The sequence below is a fragment of the Ovis canadensis genome, chromosome 9, assembly GCF_042477335.2.
Source record: "Ovis canadensis isolate MfBH-ARS-UI-01 breed Bighorn chromosome 9, ARS-UI_OviCan_v2, whole genome shotgun sequence".
NCBI lineage: Eukaryota > Metazoa > Chordata > Mammalia > Artiodactyla > Bovidae > Ovis > Ovis canadensis.
This window is the reverse complement of record NC_091253.1, coordinates 13,616,503-13,635,280: the sequence shown is the minus strand read 5'-3', so window position 1 is coordinate 13,635,280 and position 18,778 is coordinate 13,616,503. Positions and strand designations below refer to the sequence as shown.

General features: G+C 45.9%; 1 long non-coding RNA gene across 1 annotated transcript; it reads left to right on the top strand.

Moving 5' to 3' along the window:
• Positions 1–1,559: 1,559 nt before the first annotated feature.
• On the top strand, positions 1,560–18,398 carry LOC138931592 (uncharacterized). The gene is made up of 4 exons (XR_011446633.1): positions 1,560–1,657; positions 3,002–3,222; positions 12,521–12,565; positions 17,318–18,398. It is a non-coding gene; the product is annotated as an uncharacterized lncRNA (long non-coding RNA).
• The last annotated feature ends 380 nt before the right edge of the window (positions 18,399–18,778 follow it).

Below are 18,778 nucleotides of genomic sequence, written 5' to 3'. Positions count from 1 at the left end.
AGTTCTGAAGAATCAATGCTTTTGCACTGTGGTATTCGAGAAGACTCTTGAGAGTCCCTTGGATTGCAAAGAGATCCAACCAGTCCCTTCTAAAGGAGATCAGTCCTGGGTGTTCATTGGAAGGACTGATGCTAAAGCTGAAACTCCAATACTTTGGCCACCTGATGCGCAGAGTTGACATATTGGAAAAGACTCTGATGCTGGGAAGGATTGGGGGCAGGAGAAGAAGGGGACGACAGAGGATGAGATGGTTGGATGGCATCACCGACTCGATGGACATGAGTTTGAGTAAACTCCGGGAGTTGGTGATGGACAGGGAGGCCTGGCGTGCTGCGATTCATGGGGTCTCAAAGAGTCAGACACGACTGAGCAACTGAACTAAACTTACATCCACACATGACTACTGGAAAAACCATAGCTTTGACTAGACAGACATTTGTTGGCTTTGTTGGCTTGAACATTAGAAAACGTATTTGAAACATCTGACAAATATTGGAGAATTAGGAAACATTAACAGGTACAAAGAAAACTATTGAATTAAAAAATGAGATAGTTATTAAATTATTAACTCCAGAAACAACAAAACTTTTTGTACAAGAAAGGATATGTAGCTTCAGTACACTATTTGGCTCAGAGGTATGTGATTATCACACAATCCTAACAAATCCTTACTTGTATGGAGCGGAGGGGGAGGAAGTGGGCAGAGGATGATACATTGACCGTATTATAGGAAGTCAAGAGATATTTGATGAAACTGATGAATCTGAGGATGACAGTGTATGCATATTATTTAGAAATCTGGCAGTAGATACCCAGAGAATCAAACAGAAGAACTAAAAGTAGTTTCATTCATTTCTTAAATGAAAATATTAGGTACTATTTTAAGAATTCATACATATTAACACATATATATGGAATCTTGGAAAATGGTACTGATGTACCTATTTGCAGGGCAGGAACAGAGGTACAGACAGAGAGAAGGATTTGCGGACACAGCAGGATAAGGAGAGGGTGGAATGAATTAGAGTAACATTTGAAATATATACACTGCTGCTGCTGCTAAGTTGCATCAGTTGTGTCTGACTCTGTGGAACTCATAGACAGCAGCCCTGACCAAGCTCCTCTGTCCCTGGGATTCTCCAGGCAAGAACACTGGAGTGAGTTGCCGTTTCCTTCTCCAATGCATAAAAGTGGAAAGTGAAAGTGAAGTCACTCAGTTGTGTCCAACTCTTTGTGACCCCTTGGATTGTAGCCTATCAGGCTCCTCCATCCATGGGATTTCCCGGCCATGAGTACTGGAGTGGGTTGCCATTGCCTTCTCCAATATATACACATCCATGTGTAAAATAGCTAGCTGATGGAAAGCTGCTGTATAACACAGGGAACTCAGCTGGGTGCTCTGTGATGACCTGGAGGGGTGGGACTGGGGTGGTGAGAAGGAGGCTCCACAGGGAGGGGATATGTGTAAACATAGAGCTGATTCACATTGTTGTGCAGCAGAAGCCAACACAACATTGTACAGCAGTTGCACTGCAATTAAAAAAAAATAATTTACACAGGTTCATTGTGGAAATTTAGAAAACACAGTATAAAGAAGAAAATAAAAATCATCCATAAAACCTCTGTACTCACTCAACCTTTGATGTTTTTCAATAATGTAAGTATGTATACATGCTTTTTATATCTGTTATCCTAACAATTTCATAGTGAAAATGATGTTTCACTGTTTTAATCTTCACTTTTTTAGTCACAAGTGATATTAAACACTCTTCTCTAATCAGCTTTTGTAGTCTTCTGTTAATTGCTCTTTCTTGTCTCTTGCTCATTCCCTGTTGGTTATTGGTCTTTTGTTATCAATTTGTACGAAACTTTTGCTTTTCCCTTGTGGTCTTTGTGTTGAAGTTTTTCTTATTTTTGTGGGGTTAGTTTTTTTTTTTTCTCTTTGTATAACTTGGCCTCTGTGACCTTAATTACTGGATCCCTTCACAAGTTCCTTGGTGGTTCCTGCCCATGATGAAGTCTTAAGTTCTGCGTCCTTCCTGCTCTGGCCATTGACATCTGTTGAGGCCCTTCCTTCCCAGTCAAGCCCCACACACAGGCTTTTCAGCACCTCTATAAGAAAGTGGATCAACAATCTTCCACCCGAAGTGCCCTCTTCTTCACTGTCTGCCCAGAGAGCACCCAGTGAGCTATGCCTTACGTCCTAGACTCTTTCCTGTGTTATTTCCACAGTCAACTACTACAAACATACTAAATTGGTTTAGAGTTAATTTTAATTCTTTGTCTTCCATTCGTCTGTGGACTCCCTCTCTGTCTCGTACCCTGGTTTATTTTGTTGTACCCCCATTTGCAGCATGGTGCTGGTCATTTAGTAAACACTCAGCAAATGTTGGCTCAGTGTTGACCCCTTCATTATTCGTAGTGGGCAGAACTCCAGTGGCCCCCAAGACTCCTTCTCCTGGGTGTCCATAAGTAAGATAAGAAAGCCATTCCTTTGATTAGGCTATATTATATGGCAGTGATGATGGAATAGTCCTTCTAGTGGTCAAGTTACCTTTGTAAGAATCCGCTGCAGCCAGCCAGGGGAGGAGTCTCCTGCTGGCTTTGAAGTAAGACCCTCTGTTGTGACAGTGCCATTGGCTGGGCCCCGAAGGCAGCTTTCAAGAGGTGAGCATGGTCCCCAGTCCTACAACCACAAGGCTCTGAATCCCACAGACCACCTGAATGAAGTTGGAAGCAGGTTCTGAGCCTCAGATGAAATCCCAGCTCCAGCTGACAGATTTTAGCATGGTGAGACCCCGAGCAGAGGACCCAACTCCCCAGAACCCAGACTCTGGACCCAGGGAAGCTGTAGATTTTGTTTGCTGTTTAGCAGCAACAGGAAGCTGGTTACAGTGTTCAAGCTGGTATTACTAGGGCATCGGCCCCGAACCTCAGCACCAAGGACTCGGCTGGTTTTAAGACATTGTATTTTGGGTAACTGGATCCTTGTTTTCATTAGTTGTACAACAGAATTGCTCTCAGACCTACTCTGCCACGTTGTTGCTCCGTCTCAGAAGAAACGCAGCCCTGCTACCTGCAGGCCTTCTTCCTTGGCATGCTTCCCCAGGGACCGACAGCGAAGCTTAGTTCCTGCTCTGAGGCTCCTTCCTGCTGTGTTCCGTCAGCCTGTGAGGCCGCTCTGGTGACCTCACAGTGGGCCTGCTCCCCAGGACGGATCCTGTGAGTGAGCTCTACCTCCTCTTTATTGTGACATTTTTGTGTGCGGTGTTGTCCTGCTGCACTGAGCTTCCTGCAGCAGCCTGCAGCCTGGTCTCACTGACTGCCCGGAAGATAAGACTGTTCCTTCTCACAGTGTTCCCTGTAATAGGTTTCCTAGCCCGGGATGGTTTTCTAGAATTGGGCCAGTTGCCTCCCTCAGGCGAGATACAATAGTTAATCCTAAATCAAATTTAAATTGCTATAAAGATACCCCCCAAATTCTTTTAGGAATTTATTTATTAAAGAGTAATGCATTTTTTTCTTGAAAACATCAAAAAATACTAAAAGGCTGGGAATTTTCTCAGGTTTCTAACGAGACAGGTTAGCAAAAGGTTCCGCTTGAGTCACAAGGCGTGGGATGAGAACAGGTGCGTGGCGGTTAAGGAAGGCGAAGGGGGCAGGCAGGGCCTGTGTACAGCTCGAGGAGAGAGGGAGGCCTGGGAGGGTTTGGCCCAGAGACAAGCTTGGTCTCAGCGCCTCTGAGGCCCATCCTGGCCTGAGGGCAGTTGCTCTAAGGATGCACACTGCGCCTCAGCACTGCCCACGTTCTCAGCAAATGAACCACGACCCTCAGGCTGTGTAAGGCCTCAGGCCCTTACATAGGCCCACTGTTAAAAACCATTAAACTCACCCCAATTTTTAGAACAATTACATTCACTTAAACTACCAGTGTTATTTGCGTTTAACCTTTATTGAGGAAACCTAAAAAGAATGACTAGAAATGGGAGTCTGCTAAGTCACATCAGTCGTGTCCGACTCTGTGGGACCCCATAGATGTCAGCCCACCAGGCTCCCCCGTCCCTGGGACTCTCCAGGCAAGAACACTGGAGTGGGTTGCCATTTCCTTCTCCAATGCATGAAAGCAAAAAGTGAAAGTGAAGTCGCTCAGTCGTATCCGACTCTTAGCAACTCCATGGACTGCAGCCTACCAGGCTCCTCCATCCATGGGATTTTCCAGGCAAGAATACTGGAGTGGGGTGCCATTGCCTTCTCTGAAACAGGAGTCAGCTCCAGCCAAATTACAGAGCTCTTTACCATATTCAGATGCTCTCCAAAATTTAGAGTACCTGAAATGTGAGAGGCAAGGATGGTTTCAGAAAAGAATCCTGCTGACTTCTCAGATGCTGTGCTGAAGCAAAGCTCCGCCTCTGGCCGCAAGCAGCCCAGCTCAGCTGAGGGCCACTGCAGGGCTGAGGTGCCCCAGATGGGCTGCCAGGCCCTCCACCCACCCGCTGCCCAACCACAGGCCGGCAGGCAGGCTTTGTCACCCCTCTCAGGTTGGGTCACTAAGAAGATGCTGAGGTGTGAAATGTCATATCTGTTTCAGTCAGTGAGATATAAGACAGTTCCCATTTTTCTTCAAAATTAGAGTTGCAGATAAATCTTGCAGGACACACTCAGAACTGTTTCAAGACCTCCATATCATGGTTTAAGTCCTCTGCAAAAACTTTCTTTTCCCCACACTTTCCCCACACTTTCCCCACTATGCTCTCTGACACTCCTCACATCAGTCACCTCCCAAAGGCCCTCCAGATCCTCACTTGTTTTAAGTTACAGGTGTTACTCATTAGAAGGCATTAATGACCTTTGACACATCCTTTGCCGCTGGGCATTAAGCAGTGCCCTATGGAAAGAGACCAGACTTATCATCTTTCTCACTGCTGTTTACACTCTTATTACGGAAAGTTGCAAAATTCACAAAAAGTAGAAAGAGTAACACAATGTGTCCCCCGTGTAGCAATCACCCAAGTTTAACAGTTGTTGGTATTCATCTGAGTTATTAATTTTGTTTCATTACCCCCTAACACGTTTCCTCTCCTCTAAGATACTCTACAGCCAACAACTTCAGACTGAATGTCTCATTTTCAGATAGAGGAGATGAGCAAGTTTCAGAGGATTTCAGAGAATGGCCCCCGGCCGAGCGGCCAGTCTGGTGGGGGTGTGACACCTGGGGGTGTCCGCATGAAGGAGGCCCTAGCCCAGAGCTAGGATGTTGAAGTCAAGGGATTTGTAAAATACATCTTTTCTGAGAAAGAACTGATCTGGACTGCAAACCAAAAAGGTTTCACCTTAAGTATAAGAAAATTGTGCCTATATTCACTTCAAGGTATTTATTTTAGATGTAAAATACTCATAATGACATTGGGTTAAACATCCTGTTGCAAGTATGATGACAGCCTATTGGGTCTCTGTTCTTCAGTTCTATCGCTTGCTCTTAGAGACCAGGAATGGGGATTTCACAAATTTTAGAAAATACATTGAAAAGTTTAATCATCTTTCACATTAAGGAAAATTATTATTGATTCAGTTCTCTTTGATTACACAGTATGTTTCCATTTCTTTTCCTTTGAGAAAGTGGCACTTAGACTCATGGCAGCTGTTTTATTCCTTAAGTGAATCCCTATTTCCAAATATTCAATACCTCAGACAGCCCCCTGTGTACCTTTCCATGTAAATGTAACCCAGGTGAAGGCCTCCTTCTTGCCCTGGTGTGTTTGGGAAAGGGGGTGTGTCCCTTTGTCCTGTGTGATAGTCCTCAGTGCAGCGGGGTCCTCCCTGCTGTGGCTCACAGCCCTTCTATGCCTCCCTCCCCACCGCCTCTGGTGGGTTGCTGAAGACTCAGCCAGGCTCGAGGAGGGCGGCTGGAAAGACCGTGATTCCTACAGGGCGGAGTCCCTTCCTTCTGGGGCTCAAGCATCCCCTCCTGAGGGTGCAGGGCAGCCGGCGTTTGGGGGCAGCACATGGCAGGTAGCAGCTGCACACTAACATGATAGTTGTTCAGGAAAAAGCCACTGCACTTTGTTCTTAGGTTCAGTTCAGTTCAGTTGCTCAGTCGTGTCCGACTCTTTGCGACCCCATGCACTGCAGCATGCCAGGCCTCCCTGTCCGTCACCAACTCCCAGAGCTTGCTCAAACTCATGTCCATCAAGTCGGTGATGCTGTCCAACTGTCTCATCCTCTGTCGTCCCCTTCTCCTCCAGCCCTCAATCTTTCCCAGCATCAGGGTCTTTTCCAATAAGTCAATTTTTCACATCAGGTGGCCAAAGTATTAGAGTTTCAACTTCAGCATCAGTCCTTAGGTTAGTGGTTTCCTGCCGGGGTCCAGCCCCGGTGGGTCCAGGGAATTCGAAGGGTGGACGGCGTCGGCGTGGAAAGACTTGTTTGTTAATGTAAGATTAGATTAAGAAACTATAGCTAGTAGGAAGATTAAGTGGAGGAAGAGGGCTGAATAGCTTGGTTTACGCGGAAGACCAATAAAATTCCAGACAAGGAATTTGCACCATCTACGTTGGGCCACCGGCGCCCGCTTGAATATCTAAGGGTGCCTCGCCTTCAGCTCCCTTTCGCGCGGGTCTTAACAGCCGGGGCAAGTAAGTAGACCTGGCGAGCCTCCGCGCTCCAGGTGGAGATTCAGCCTGAAGTTAAAGTAAAGAGCAGAGAGAGGGAAAGAGAGAGAGGAAAAAAGAGAGAGAGAGACACGGGGGGAGCCAGAGCCCCAAGAAACCAGGCTGGGAGACTAGTTAGAGTAGCTGGTCCAAGAAGCTGGCCCCATCCTTTATTGTTCAGAAGGCCTTTTATACTTTTGATAAAACACAGAGATCAATGGGTAACACAAGATTATGTAGCGTTCGCAGCTCAGGCTGTTTCTATACATCATTTGGTATACAAAAGGTCTCAGGTGATTTACATTATCTTCTGGCCAAGAGGCTTGTTAACACTTTTTGGCTCTCTTCCTTAATGAATGTTAATCTTGTTTCCCCTGAAGTGTTTTTCTTTAATCTACATCTCCTTAAAGCATTAACATTAAAGTTACATCTCTATAGAACAAAGGTGCAGTGGGATATAACAAAGAAGGTACTTAACTCAAAGATCTAATGTTGCTAACACAAGGTCTACTACTTGTTTTTCTAACTATATCTACAACTAAAGGATGTGAAAATTTGGCAGCAAATATTGACTCAACAAATGAAACCTTTAATCAGTCCTAAAAAGATTTTGACTCCTCGGAAGCTCCTACATTCCTAGGATGTTTTAAGCTTCCTGTGCCTCCTGCGGTCAGGAGGCCTCAAACAATCACATGCGCAGCTGTAGGAGTCCTGCAGGCAGGCTAGAAAGCCATCAGAGGGTTTTTTGGATTGAAACACTCTTTCAAATGCAGAAGACTAAAGCCCTGAATTGACTTTTTCCAGAAAATGTCAGAAGAGTGGAAAAGCAGAGCACAAAAGCCGGCAGATTTTTGTTGGGGTACATGCTTAGGAATTTCCAGAGGGGTCCCTGAAGTCTGAGCATGCCTTGCGTATGTCAGCTTCCTTCCTCATGACCTTGTCACGGGCGAGATTCCTCACACTGGCTCCCGGCAGTTTCCTTTAATTATGATGGCCTCACCAGTCTAGTAAGGAGAGGCAAATATTGTACGCTCCCAGGGAAGTAAGTAGCTGTTACAATGCAGGCTCTCAGAGGGGCACTAACCCAGACTGCCTCTGAAGGAGATGGGAGGAGGGTCAGGCTACGGCTTCAGCTATCCCCTACTCCAAACAGCAGCCAGTGGAAACACCCCTGGTTGGGGGGTGGGGGGAATGGAGTGAGGATACTTGGGGCTAAAGGCCAAGTCCACAGCCTCCAAAGCTGCACTTGTTTCCTGGGGCCACCACAACGAAGCGGCACAAACCAGCTTAAGCAATAGGAGTGTGTGCTCTCATAGCTCTGGGTGCTGGAAGCCTAAAGTCCAGGAGTCCCTCCGAGACCCACAGGGGACACGCCAGCTTTGTCTCTCCCTGGCTTTTGAAGGGACACTGGCCATCCTTGGTGGCCCGTCCTCTGCAGGTTCACCACTCCAGTGTCTCCCGCCATAGTCACAGAGCTTTCTCACTGTGTGTCTCAGGGTTCACATGGCCATCTTCTTATGACACCAGTCACGCTGGATTAGGGGCCCACCCTCCTCATCTTAACAAATTATGCTTTTTCCAAATAAGGTCACATTCTGAGGTTCCAGGGGTTAGAGCCTCAACATATCGTTTCCGGGGAAACACATCTCACCCTGTAACAGGGTACAAGAGACCTTTACTGAGCCTGGTGTGAAGGAGGTCACCACCAGCCTTTGAATAGGCCCAGGGAGCTTTTGGAATGCTAAGGGCTCTCAGCATCGGCCAACCAGCAGCCAGAGGCTCTCCCCGTCTCTCGTCTCTCGACTCTAAGCACTTACAGACACTTACACTACCTCCGGCAGGGGAAGGAGCCTGCCCTGCCCGCTGCACCCACCCCCAAGCAGCAGGACTGCGCTTTCATTTCCCTGGGCGGAAGGCAGACACAGGGACTCAGCCCCTGAGTGCGGGGCCGGGTCGGAGGACCACTCCTGCCCTCTGTGTTCTCAGCACTCCCTTGGCTGTCCCCTCCTCCCGCCTCCTGCCTTTTCTCTCCAGGTGCCTCATTTTTTTCACTCACCCTCCACAGATGCTGGTGTTTTACTTTAGGATACTCTCCTTTCATTCTGCCATTCAAAACTTTTGTGGCTTCTACACACATGGGCAAAAAAAAAAGTCAAAACTGCCACCTCCTCCTGGTCAACAGGCTTAGTTAGTAACAAAATGTTGCAGTGACAATTTTTCTTTACTACATCCTATATAAAATGTGTAGGAATAACCCATTCCCCTACCAGACCCTATAGGCAGCAGGGAAGGGATGGAAAAACATGCATCTCCTCAGAGTCAGTCCCCAAGGGCCAAGAATATGGGAGCCTGAATTTTTTTCTTCCAGTTATATAAACAAAGAAATGCTCCCTTTCTGCTCAAATTCATTTGAGATATCACCACCCTGATTTCTCCTTAGTTTAAAAACTAAAATCCATCTGCAGTTTTTAACAATCATGTAAATAGCAACCTCCCACTCAGAGAGAAAATGGAAACCTCTGCACACTCTTCTGTAATCAGAGCACCTTCACCCAGTCACACAGAGGGGGGATATAGAAGAAATAAAGTACAAAAGGCAAACTATATTTATAAAATCATAAAAATTATGTAAAAGCATTTGTTAAATTTGATGATACGACTAATTATCGATTAAAATTGCTAAACCCTTGATTTATTGGATAACTTTCAAAAATTCTCCTTTAAGACAATGAGAAGGTAGGTCTGCAGGAAACTGTCCTGTACCCTCCCTTAGTAGAAAATCATTAAGGTGGTTTTAGCCATCTGAATGCAGGATCATGTTACAAAGAGGAAGTCAATTTATTTTATATTATAAAATTTTATATAAATAAAGTGACTCATCCCCCTGAAGCTTTATCAGCCACAACCTATAGAAAATGTAAGGATGTGGAGAAGGAAATGGCAACCCACTCCAGTATCCTTGCCTGGAGAGGAGCCTGGTGGGCTGGAGTCTATGGGGTCGCACAGAGTCTGACACGATTGAGCGACTAATCAACAACTGCTGCTGCTTGGGGAGTAAGTTACAGGGCTGAGGCCCGCCACCAAAAGAGGGCAGTAACACAGAGGGTGTTGCAGACTCGGTCGGAGAAGGCGATGGCACCCCACTCCAGTACTCTTGCCTGGAAAATCCCACAGATGGAGGAGCCTGGTGGGCTGCAGTCCATGGGGTCACTAAGAGTCAGGCATGACTGAGCGACTTCACTTTCACTTTTCGCTTTCATGCAGTGGAGAAGGAAATGGCAACCCACTCCAGTATTCTTGCCTGGAGAATCCCAGGGACAGAGGAGCCTAGTGGGCTGCCATCTATGGGGTCGCAGAGTCTGACACGACTGAAGCGACTTAGCAGCAGCAGCAGCAGAGGCAGCAGCAGACTTGGTCACCTCCCTCCCTTAGTAAAGAATTCTTTCTCTTTAGTCAGTAAAGAATTGTATCGTATCCAATTAGTCATCAAACAAATGAAACCCTCTCATCTCTTCCTGTCCCTTCCCATGGATTATTGCAGTCATTTTCTTTATTTTATTTTTCTTTATTTCTTTATCCATCTTTCATTGTCTTTCGTTTTAGAGTCACAGACTCCCTGCTTAAAATCTCTCTTCCTTGCTCCGCTCAATACTTAAAAATTCTTCTCCACTGTCTTCTACACGGCGCTGCCCATTAACCTTCCAAAATCCGCTTTTGTGAGGCCACTCACTTGGTATCGTTTCTCTGTTGCCAAAGGATAAAGGCCACACTCACTTGCCTCAACCATGAAGCTCCACTCAACCTCTCAGCCTCACTTCTACTGACTTGTAACAGTCTGTGCTTCTGCTACCTGCATCCCTGACCCTGGGACTTCCGTGCAGCAGCCTGTCACTCTCTCTCGGCCCATCTGCGTCCTCCCTATCCTGCCCCCAGAATGATCTGCTCTTGTAGGGTGTTCATCACAGCTTCACAAGCTGCTTACAATTGCCGGTTATCCTAAAGTGAGAGGATGTCTTTGTCTTTGGATTGTAAGCTTCTCAAGGGCAGGGACCCTGACTGTGTTTCCGTGCCTCTCTTCATAGTACCTGAAACAATGCTTTGTCCAGAATGTCAAAACCAATAAACATTCGTGGATTGAAAAAAGTGACGTAAAGATGGAAAGAGGCAAGCGAGAGCAGGCCAGCGCCCGGATCGTGTTCTTGCAGAGCTGAGAGCAGTGCCTTGTGTCCAGCGTCACAGGGAGAGCCAGGATGGGGCAGATGGCGCCTCTGAGGAATGGGACTGCGGGTTTGGGGAAGGATGCAGGTGAATGCAAGTGCTTGCCTTGGAGTCGTGGCTGAGGTCCTGACCGCAGGCTGTAGATCTGCAAAGAGCTTGATGATCTCCAGGTGTAGCCGCGTCACAGAGGGGCAGAGCCCAGGGAGGACCAGGCTGACCTGCCGCTCAGAACCTCCTCCCACCCCGCCCCATGGCCGCTCTTCAAACTGTCAGCTGTGCCTAGCTTAGAAAGGCAGGTTTCCAGTCTGAATTTGCTTTACTGGAGGAGTCTGTGGTAAATGTTCACGTAATACTTTCCTCCACACTCAGACTTTTCAGAGACTAACATAGGCTGTAGACGAAACTGATAGTCGAGCCCATAGACCTCTTCTTAACTTAGAAGCGAGTTGCTGCCTCCACGTCAAGATTCTCAGGAAGCCTGTTTGCTTTCTTAACTTCTTGGGGGGAAAAAAATGAAAGTATTAGTTGCTCAGTTGTGTCCGACTCCATGGACTGTAGCCGGCCAGGCTCCTCTGTCCATGGGATTCTCCAGGCAAGAATACTGGAGTGGGTGGCCATTCCCTTCTCCAGGGGATCTTCCTGACCCAAGGGATCAAACCCAGGCCTCCTGCACGGCAGACAGATTCTTTACCATGAGCCACTGGGGAAGCCCCTTACAATCATAAAGTGTGTGTGTGAAAGTCGTTCAGTCATGTCCGACTCTTTGTGACCCCATGGACTATACAGCCCATGGAATTCTCCAGGCCAGAATACTAGGGTGGGTAGCCTTTCCCTTCTCCAGGGGATCTTCCCAACCCAGGGATCGAACCCAGGTCTCCCGCATTGCAGGCAGATTCTTTACCAGCTGAGTCACCAGGGAAGTCCTACAATCATAAAAGAGCCCCCTAAAAATGTATACACATTGGTCCAGCAATTCCACCTTTATTTAAGCTGTACTTAAGATTAGGATTACAGTATTGTTATAATAGCAAGACTTTAGTCTTGTAATCCCCCACCCCCAGTCATCATCAGGACTGATGAGTTGGCTGTAGTGCAGAACACTGTGGCCCTGGAAGACGAGGCCCTGCGGAGTGACAGCCTTCAGGGTATGTTGTTCAGTGAAAAACGCAGGACACAGGACAGCACAGGCAGCTCCCTCCCCCCTGTCTGTACCTGTTTGGGGAGGGGCGGTCTGTCATTCTGCTCAAAGGGATGACATGTTAAAAATCTTTTTTTTCAAGTGTTGAAATAGGGTAAGAAAATTAAAATAGGCGAAGAAGGTATATAGGTATACCCATATATAAGAAGGCATAGACCTTCTTACCCTATTTCAATTTTCCCTATATGCATGTATTACCTTTTCAATTAAAAAGAGCTCATTTTAAAAGGCTCAAATGATGAAAATCCCTTCCGGAACCAAAATTGTATTATATAATTATTATGCATTACACTGTTCAGTAGAGAAACTTCAAGAATCCACTATGAATCGAGGTATGAACATCAGAAAATGATTGTTCATGTGTTTGGAGACTTAGGTACTGCTGCGTATTTTAATTTTGTCACCAGAGGTTTGCATCAGCATGTGCCACAGAGTAGGTCTGCTTATTTCTTTCCAGGATGAAGTGAATAATCTACAAAGGCTGACTCCTTGAAGCCTGTGGGTAAGTTTTAGAGGCACGCCCCTCTCCAATGCAGTCGGGGTGGAGTAGAAAGTCCCTTGCTGTTTGCGCCAGGCTTTCAGCTTCCTTTCCCTGTTACCTTGAGCAAATCAGGCCTCCTGCAATCTAACTTTCTTCCTCCGTAAGGGGGAGTTACTTCTGCCACACTGGTTTCCAGGTGGGTCGCAGGGAGCCAGTGAGGGATGGAAATAGAGAGGCTGACCACATCTAAGGGACTGTTTATCATTTCACTACTCAGCATGTACAAGTCACATTGAAAACATCCCCCACAAGAGTAGCCTGACACTCAGCCATCAGCTTTCTGGAGTTTTCTGAGAAGACAGCCACCGTGGACCCACTGGCTCAGAGCACACAGGGACAGCTCTGCTCACTAATATGTGTAAACTGAAACCTCCCTGACATGTGGTGACTTCAGAATGAAAGGGAAGTGAAAGTGAATGAAAGTGAAAGTGTTAGTCACTCAGTTGTGCCCAGCTGTTTGCAACCCCATGGACTGTAGCCCCCCCAGGCTCCTGCATCCATGGGACTCTCCAGGCAAGACTATGAAGCAGGGGGTGGGGGTGGGGGTGGGGGTGGTGTTCCATTCCCTTCTCCAGGGGATCTTCCCAACCCAGAGATGGAACCTGGGTCTCCCACATTGCAGGCAGGTTCGTTAACTGTCTGAGCCTCCAGGGAAGCTGACTTCAGTATGGTGGGGCAGAAACACTAAGACTGGGGAAACAAAATACTCAGAACCAAAACCCCAGAGACTCAGTCCTGGCAGCAAACTTCCCACAGCATCTTGCTTTGGGGAAACTGTCATCTCAAAGGTGGGTAAAGATGAATACTGAAGAAAAGACAGTTTTAATAACTCAGAACCCAGATTAACAGTTGGGAAGGCCCTTTCCACATTTGAGCCCAAAGGAAAAGAATGAAGGGAATTTTTCCTCCATCAGGTAAAGAATGCAGGTGGACAGGGGCCTCGCTCAGAGGTAGGAAGGGACACGTGTACCTTCTGGGCAGTGTGCAGGTGCACTCACACACACTTGAGCCTCCAAACATGAGCCAAAGCTATTATGCATTATAGAGGTGTTAGTATGGCAAAACGTATTGCTTAATAATTCAGCACATGCATTAAGAAGGGTTTAAAAGTCATTTATTGGAAAGAAAAATTTATAGTCAATCCACTTTCTATCAGCAATTCTATTACATTTTAATAAATAAATGAATAATTATTTTGTAAATTTTCAGGACTTCAAACATTCAGTTCAGTTCAGTTCAGTTCAGTCGCTCAGTCGTGTCCGACTCTTTGCAACCCCATGAATCGCAGCACACCAGGCCTCCCTGTCCATCACCAACTCCCGGAGTTCACTCAAACTCATGTCCATCGAGTTGGTGATGCCATCCAGCCATCTTATCCTTTGTTGTCCCCTTCTCCTCCTGCCTCCAATCCCTCCCAGCATCAGAGTCTTTTCCAATGAATCAACTCTTCGCATCAGGTGGCCAAAGTTTTGGAGTTTCAGCTTTAGCATCAGTCCTTCCAAAGGACACCCAGAACTGATCTCATTAAATGTAAATGAATGTAAATTTATTACATTTAATAAATGATAGCCAAAGGTTATCATTTGTCTTTTTAATATTTTCTTTTATATCCAGTTTAATATTTTTATGAGGCAACTTGCATCATAAATCATAAGACATTTCTTAATTATTTCTTACCTCTGTGACTTTTCTCATTACTCTGCTGTTCCCATAATAGATTTTCCTCAGCAACAAGAAATTAGGGGTTTAAAAAGAAATGTTACTTGTGTGATGCAGGCTCAGGAAGACTTATTAGAAAAGAAACTTGTGTTAAGGAGAAAGTGGGGCCAGGATATTATTGGCCGATGAGCTTAATATTCACTACAGGATGATACATGCTTAAAAAACCAAAAGGAAAAATAAAGCCTCCATTTATGGAAATAAAGCACTCGGCACACAGGAAAGCAGTAATTCTATTTTCTGTGGATCAAACCACAACTGAGATAGAATTCAATCTTGGGAAACACAAACAGTGAGGGATACGAGAGTGGACCCCTGACCCCAGAACAGGAGTCTGTGAACAGCCTTGGGAGGAAGCGCTGGAGGCACTGGGCTGACTGGTCTGGGGCAGAGAAACAAGAGGATGCAGGACACTGGGCAAAGAGCACCAGGTGAGGGAGGTGTGAACGCGGGTTACGTCTATCCACAGAACTAGGGTCCCTTTCCAGAAATCGGAGAGAGGCATGTGATGGAGTGAATTATCTAAAACTAGGTTCCAGCAAACAGAACTCTCTGAACCCGGAGATCCAGGATGAATGGCATTGATAGGGGCTTGGAGCAACACTGTCTGGTGGAACCTCCTGCAGTATGGCGATGTCGGCTTAAATACCAGTCACAGCCTGAAAGCTGAGAGTTAACGTTTCATCTCGTGGGAATGCAGGACTGTGTAGGACTTCAAGCCCGGGAAACAGCATCTCAAGTAACCCTTAGAGAACTGCTCCTAGGAGGCAAAGGGAGGAGCCAGGTTACATAGAAGTTTTGCAACAAAGGGCAGGTAGTCTGAACACCGAAAGATTAAGGTTAATTTAAGAAAGCCAGGTGTCTCAAGATAAGAAATTCAACACTTTCCTACATATCGGAACAGGTAAGAGTCTGGGCTTACTGCAATCATTGCTTTCAAGTGCATCTCAGCCATCCTAGGCCAGTATCCTGTGTTTTTCACATCCAGAGCTTCCTTGGGCTCCCCGTGAGTGTGGCTGTCATCTGATGGCAGTCAGATCACATGTGTTCTCCTTCCTGAGTGTCTGTAGGACTCGTCAGCTCACACTGGGGGGCTGGGATCACTGACAACCGTGACATCCTTGTTTACTGATCTGGTGGGAAATGCTCCATTTCTCGGAAATGTCCTCGATCCATCCTGCTGTGACTGGTGCCACTGCCAAGTGGGAAGAGAGCTCTTGAAACCACACTGGTGTGACTGAGAAACCGAGTTATTTTAAGTGATTTTAATATGAACAGTCCTGTAAGGGTAGAGGCGGCCATACTGGAAAATGCAGACAGAAAGCCCAGAAGTCCCTGCACCGAGCCAGAGTGTGAGCTAAACCACCCGTAACAGCTCTGTCCTCACCTCCTGACGCCCCTCCCTCACCCCTGCCCTCCACTAACACTAAGCTGCCAGTGTGTCCTTGACCCCATGGTGCTAGGTCACATTTGAAGGTTTTCCCTGCAGGATGCCCTCGTCCAGCGAGTTTCATTTTCCTCACCCTCTCTCACATTCTCAATGATTCTTCTTCCGGAAAACTTTCCCCCCATACCTCCAACACCATGTCTTTTGTGTCTGGGACATGTGTCTCTCAGCGACAGCCTCATTCTGTATTCCAGCTGGTTGTTGCCACCTCCGCTGGCCCCCTTGCTAGAGACACTTAAGCGAAGGGTAGCACCTTGGGCTGCCATAGTGGGGCCACTGAGCAGAGATGCTGCGTGAATGTGTCTGATAATCTACCTAAGCACGTATGTATAAAATGACGCCCAGAAATCTCCATATAAGGGAGGATGTTGCAACTTATCAATTACAGGTTAGGATGAAAAAAGTCAAGGTTTTGAAATAATTTGTCCAATAAAGAACAGACTGGTGATTGCCAAGGGGAGGGAATTGGAAGAGGGATGGAGTGGGAAGTTGGGATTAGCGGCTGCAAACTACTGTGTGTAGAGTGGATGCATGACACCTTCCTGTTGTGTAGCTCAGGGAGGCGTAGTCAACATCCTGTAATAAACCACAGCGGAAAAGAATATTTTTAAAAGAATATATATGTGTATCTATATACATGTATATGTATATATGTGAGTGAGTGATAGTCACCCAGTCGTGTCTGACTATTTGTGACCCCATGGACTGTATTTGGGACCCCACGCTCCTCCTCTGTCCACTGAATTCTCCAGGCAAGAATACTAGAGTGGGTTGCCATTTCCTTCTCCAAATGTGTATATATATATATATATATACACACACATATATATATAACCAAATCACTTTGCTGTATAGCAGAAATTAACACAACATTGTAAATCAACTACACTTCAAAAAATACTGATAAAATAATTTGTCCAATATCATGCAAAAAAATTGGCACTTGATCTTTTTTCAAATATGTATCTATTTAAATTGATTGGTGATTGCTTTACAGTGTTGGTTTGATTTCCGTCACACATTGGCATGAATTAATCGCAGGTGTGCATGTGTCCTCATGACCATGTTTTAGCGCTCATCTCACTGCCTCATTCCTGAACCTCACTATGTCAGACTAAATACAGTTGCTTTGAAAGAATTTTAATTAAAGTTCTCAGAGCCACAGGGGATCTCAAGACAGTTCCTGCCTTTTAGCAGTGAGACCCAAAAAGGCTAAATACATTTCTCAAGTTTATTCAACTATGAAGTGTCATAGTTGGCCTTATAACCAGATCTCCTATTTATTAAAAATGCATGTCTTGGGACTTCCCTGGTGGCCCAGTGGCTAAGACTCTGAGCTTCTAATGCAGAAGCCCTGCGTTCCAATCCCTGATCAGGGAACTAGATCCCATATGCAGCAACTGGGACACAGTGCAGCCAAATAAATTTAAAAAATAAAAAATTTAAAGGAAAGAATGCATGTCTCTGATGTATCAATGTTAGCTGTTATTTAAAAATTAAATGTGTTCACATTTTCCTGATTCCAAAATAATATGTGTTTTTTATAGGAACATTGGAAAATACAGAAAAAATAGAAAAGAGAATGATGATCATCCATAATTTCCAAATGCAAACGTTCAATTATCCATCCATTCCATCAATGCCCGCTAGCAAAGACCCCGGGAACACAGTTGAAGCTGAAATAAATTGAACTTATCTCTCATTGCAGTGAGGAGGGACGAACACCAGGGAGACTCACAGGGTCTCTCAATAAGAGAGTGTTAGAATTATTGTCGAGTTTGTGCCTTGGTTGAGTGATGGAGGGAAGGTTTAAGGAAGAGGAGAAGAAGTTTTTCTCTAGATTGGTTCCTGTCAGAAAACAAAACAGTTCTGTGACTGGGAATCTCAAGTCTTATCTTTAAGGAGGGCAGACAAGGAGGATGAAGCTGTCTCTTATAAAGAAGCAGTCACTCATTTTGTCCAAGACAGAAGGTGCTTTGGGGTAACCCACTGGCCTTGCTTTTGTCTGTCCCTAGACAAAACTATAAATTGGCCTTATCCCATTTTATCGTGGTCTCAGACTTACCTTGCCTGAGGCCAGTGTTCTCTGAGATGTTTTGTGTTTCATTAGAATATAACATGGCCCAGCTGTGTCAGGCATTCAAAAAACGAGGATCATGGCGTCCAGTCCCATCACTTCATGGCAAATAGCTGGGGGAAAAGTTGAAACAGTGACAGACTTTATTTTCTTGGAGTCCAAAATCACTATAGATGGTGACTGCAGCCACAAAATTAAAAGACACTTGCAGAGGCAGTCCTAGGATGGCAGAGGAATAGGATGGGGAGACCACTTTCTCCCTCACAAATTCATCAAAAGAACATTTCAACGCTGAGTAAATTTCACAAAACAACTTCTGAATGCTGGCAGAGAACATCAGGCACCCAGAAAAGCAGATCATTGTCCTCAAAAACAGGTAGGAAAAAATATAAAAGACGAAAAAAGAGACAAAGGAGGTAGGAACAGAGCTCCGTCCCGGGAAGGGAGTCTTAAAAAGAGAGAACTTTCCAAACACCAGGAAACACTCTTGCTGCTGAGTCTGTGGCAAGCCTTGGAAGCACAGAGGGCAACATAACAGGGAGAAAAATAAATAATTAAAACTCACAGATTATGAGCCCAACGGTAACTCCCCCAGTGGAGAAGCAGCGCAGACAACTGCATCCGCCACTAGCAAGAGGAGGCTGGGCAGGGAGGCGTGGGCTGCAGTGCTTTTTAAGAATTGGGCCGGAATGCCCCGAGTGTAACCAGAGCAAACTAAATTGGGCTAGCAAACCAGACTGTGGGATAGTTACCACATGAAAAGCTCTAACATAAGACACCACCAGGACCATGCACAGAACAAAGGATGGAACAGAATTAGCCGGCTGCAGACCATCCCCTTCCGGTGACAGGCAGCCAGAGCCAGAAGAGCCGGAAGGGGGCAATCGCAGCCCCAGAGAGACATTAACTACCAAACTGCAAGCAGGCTTCT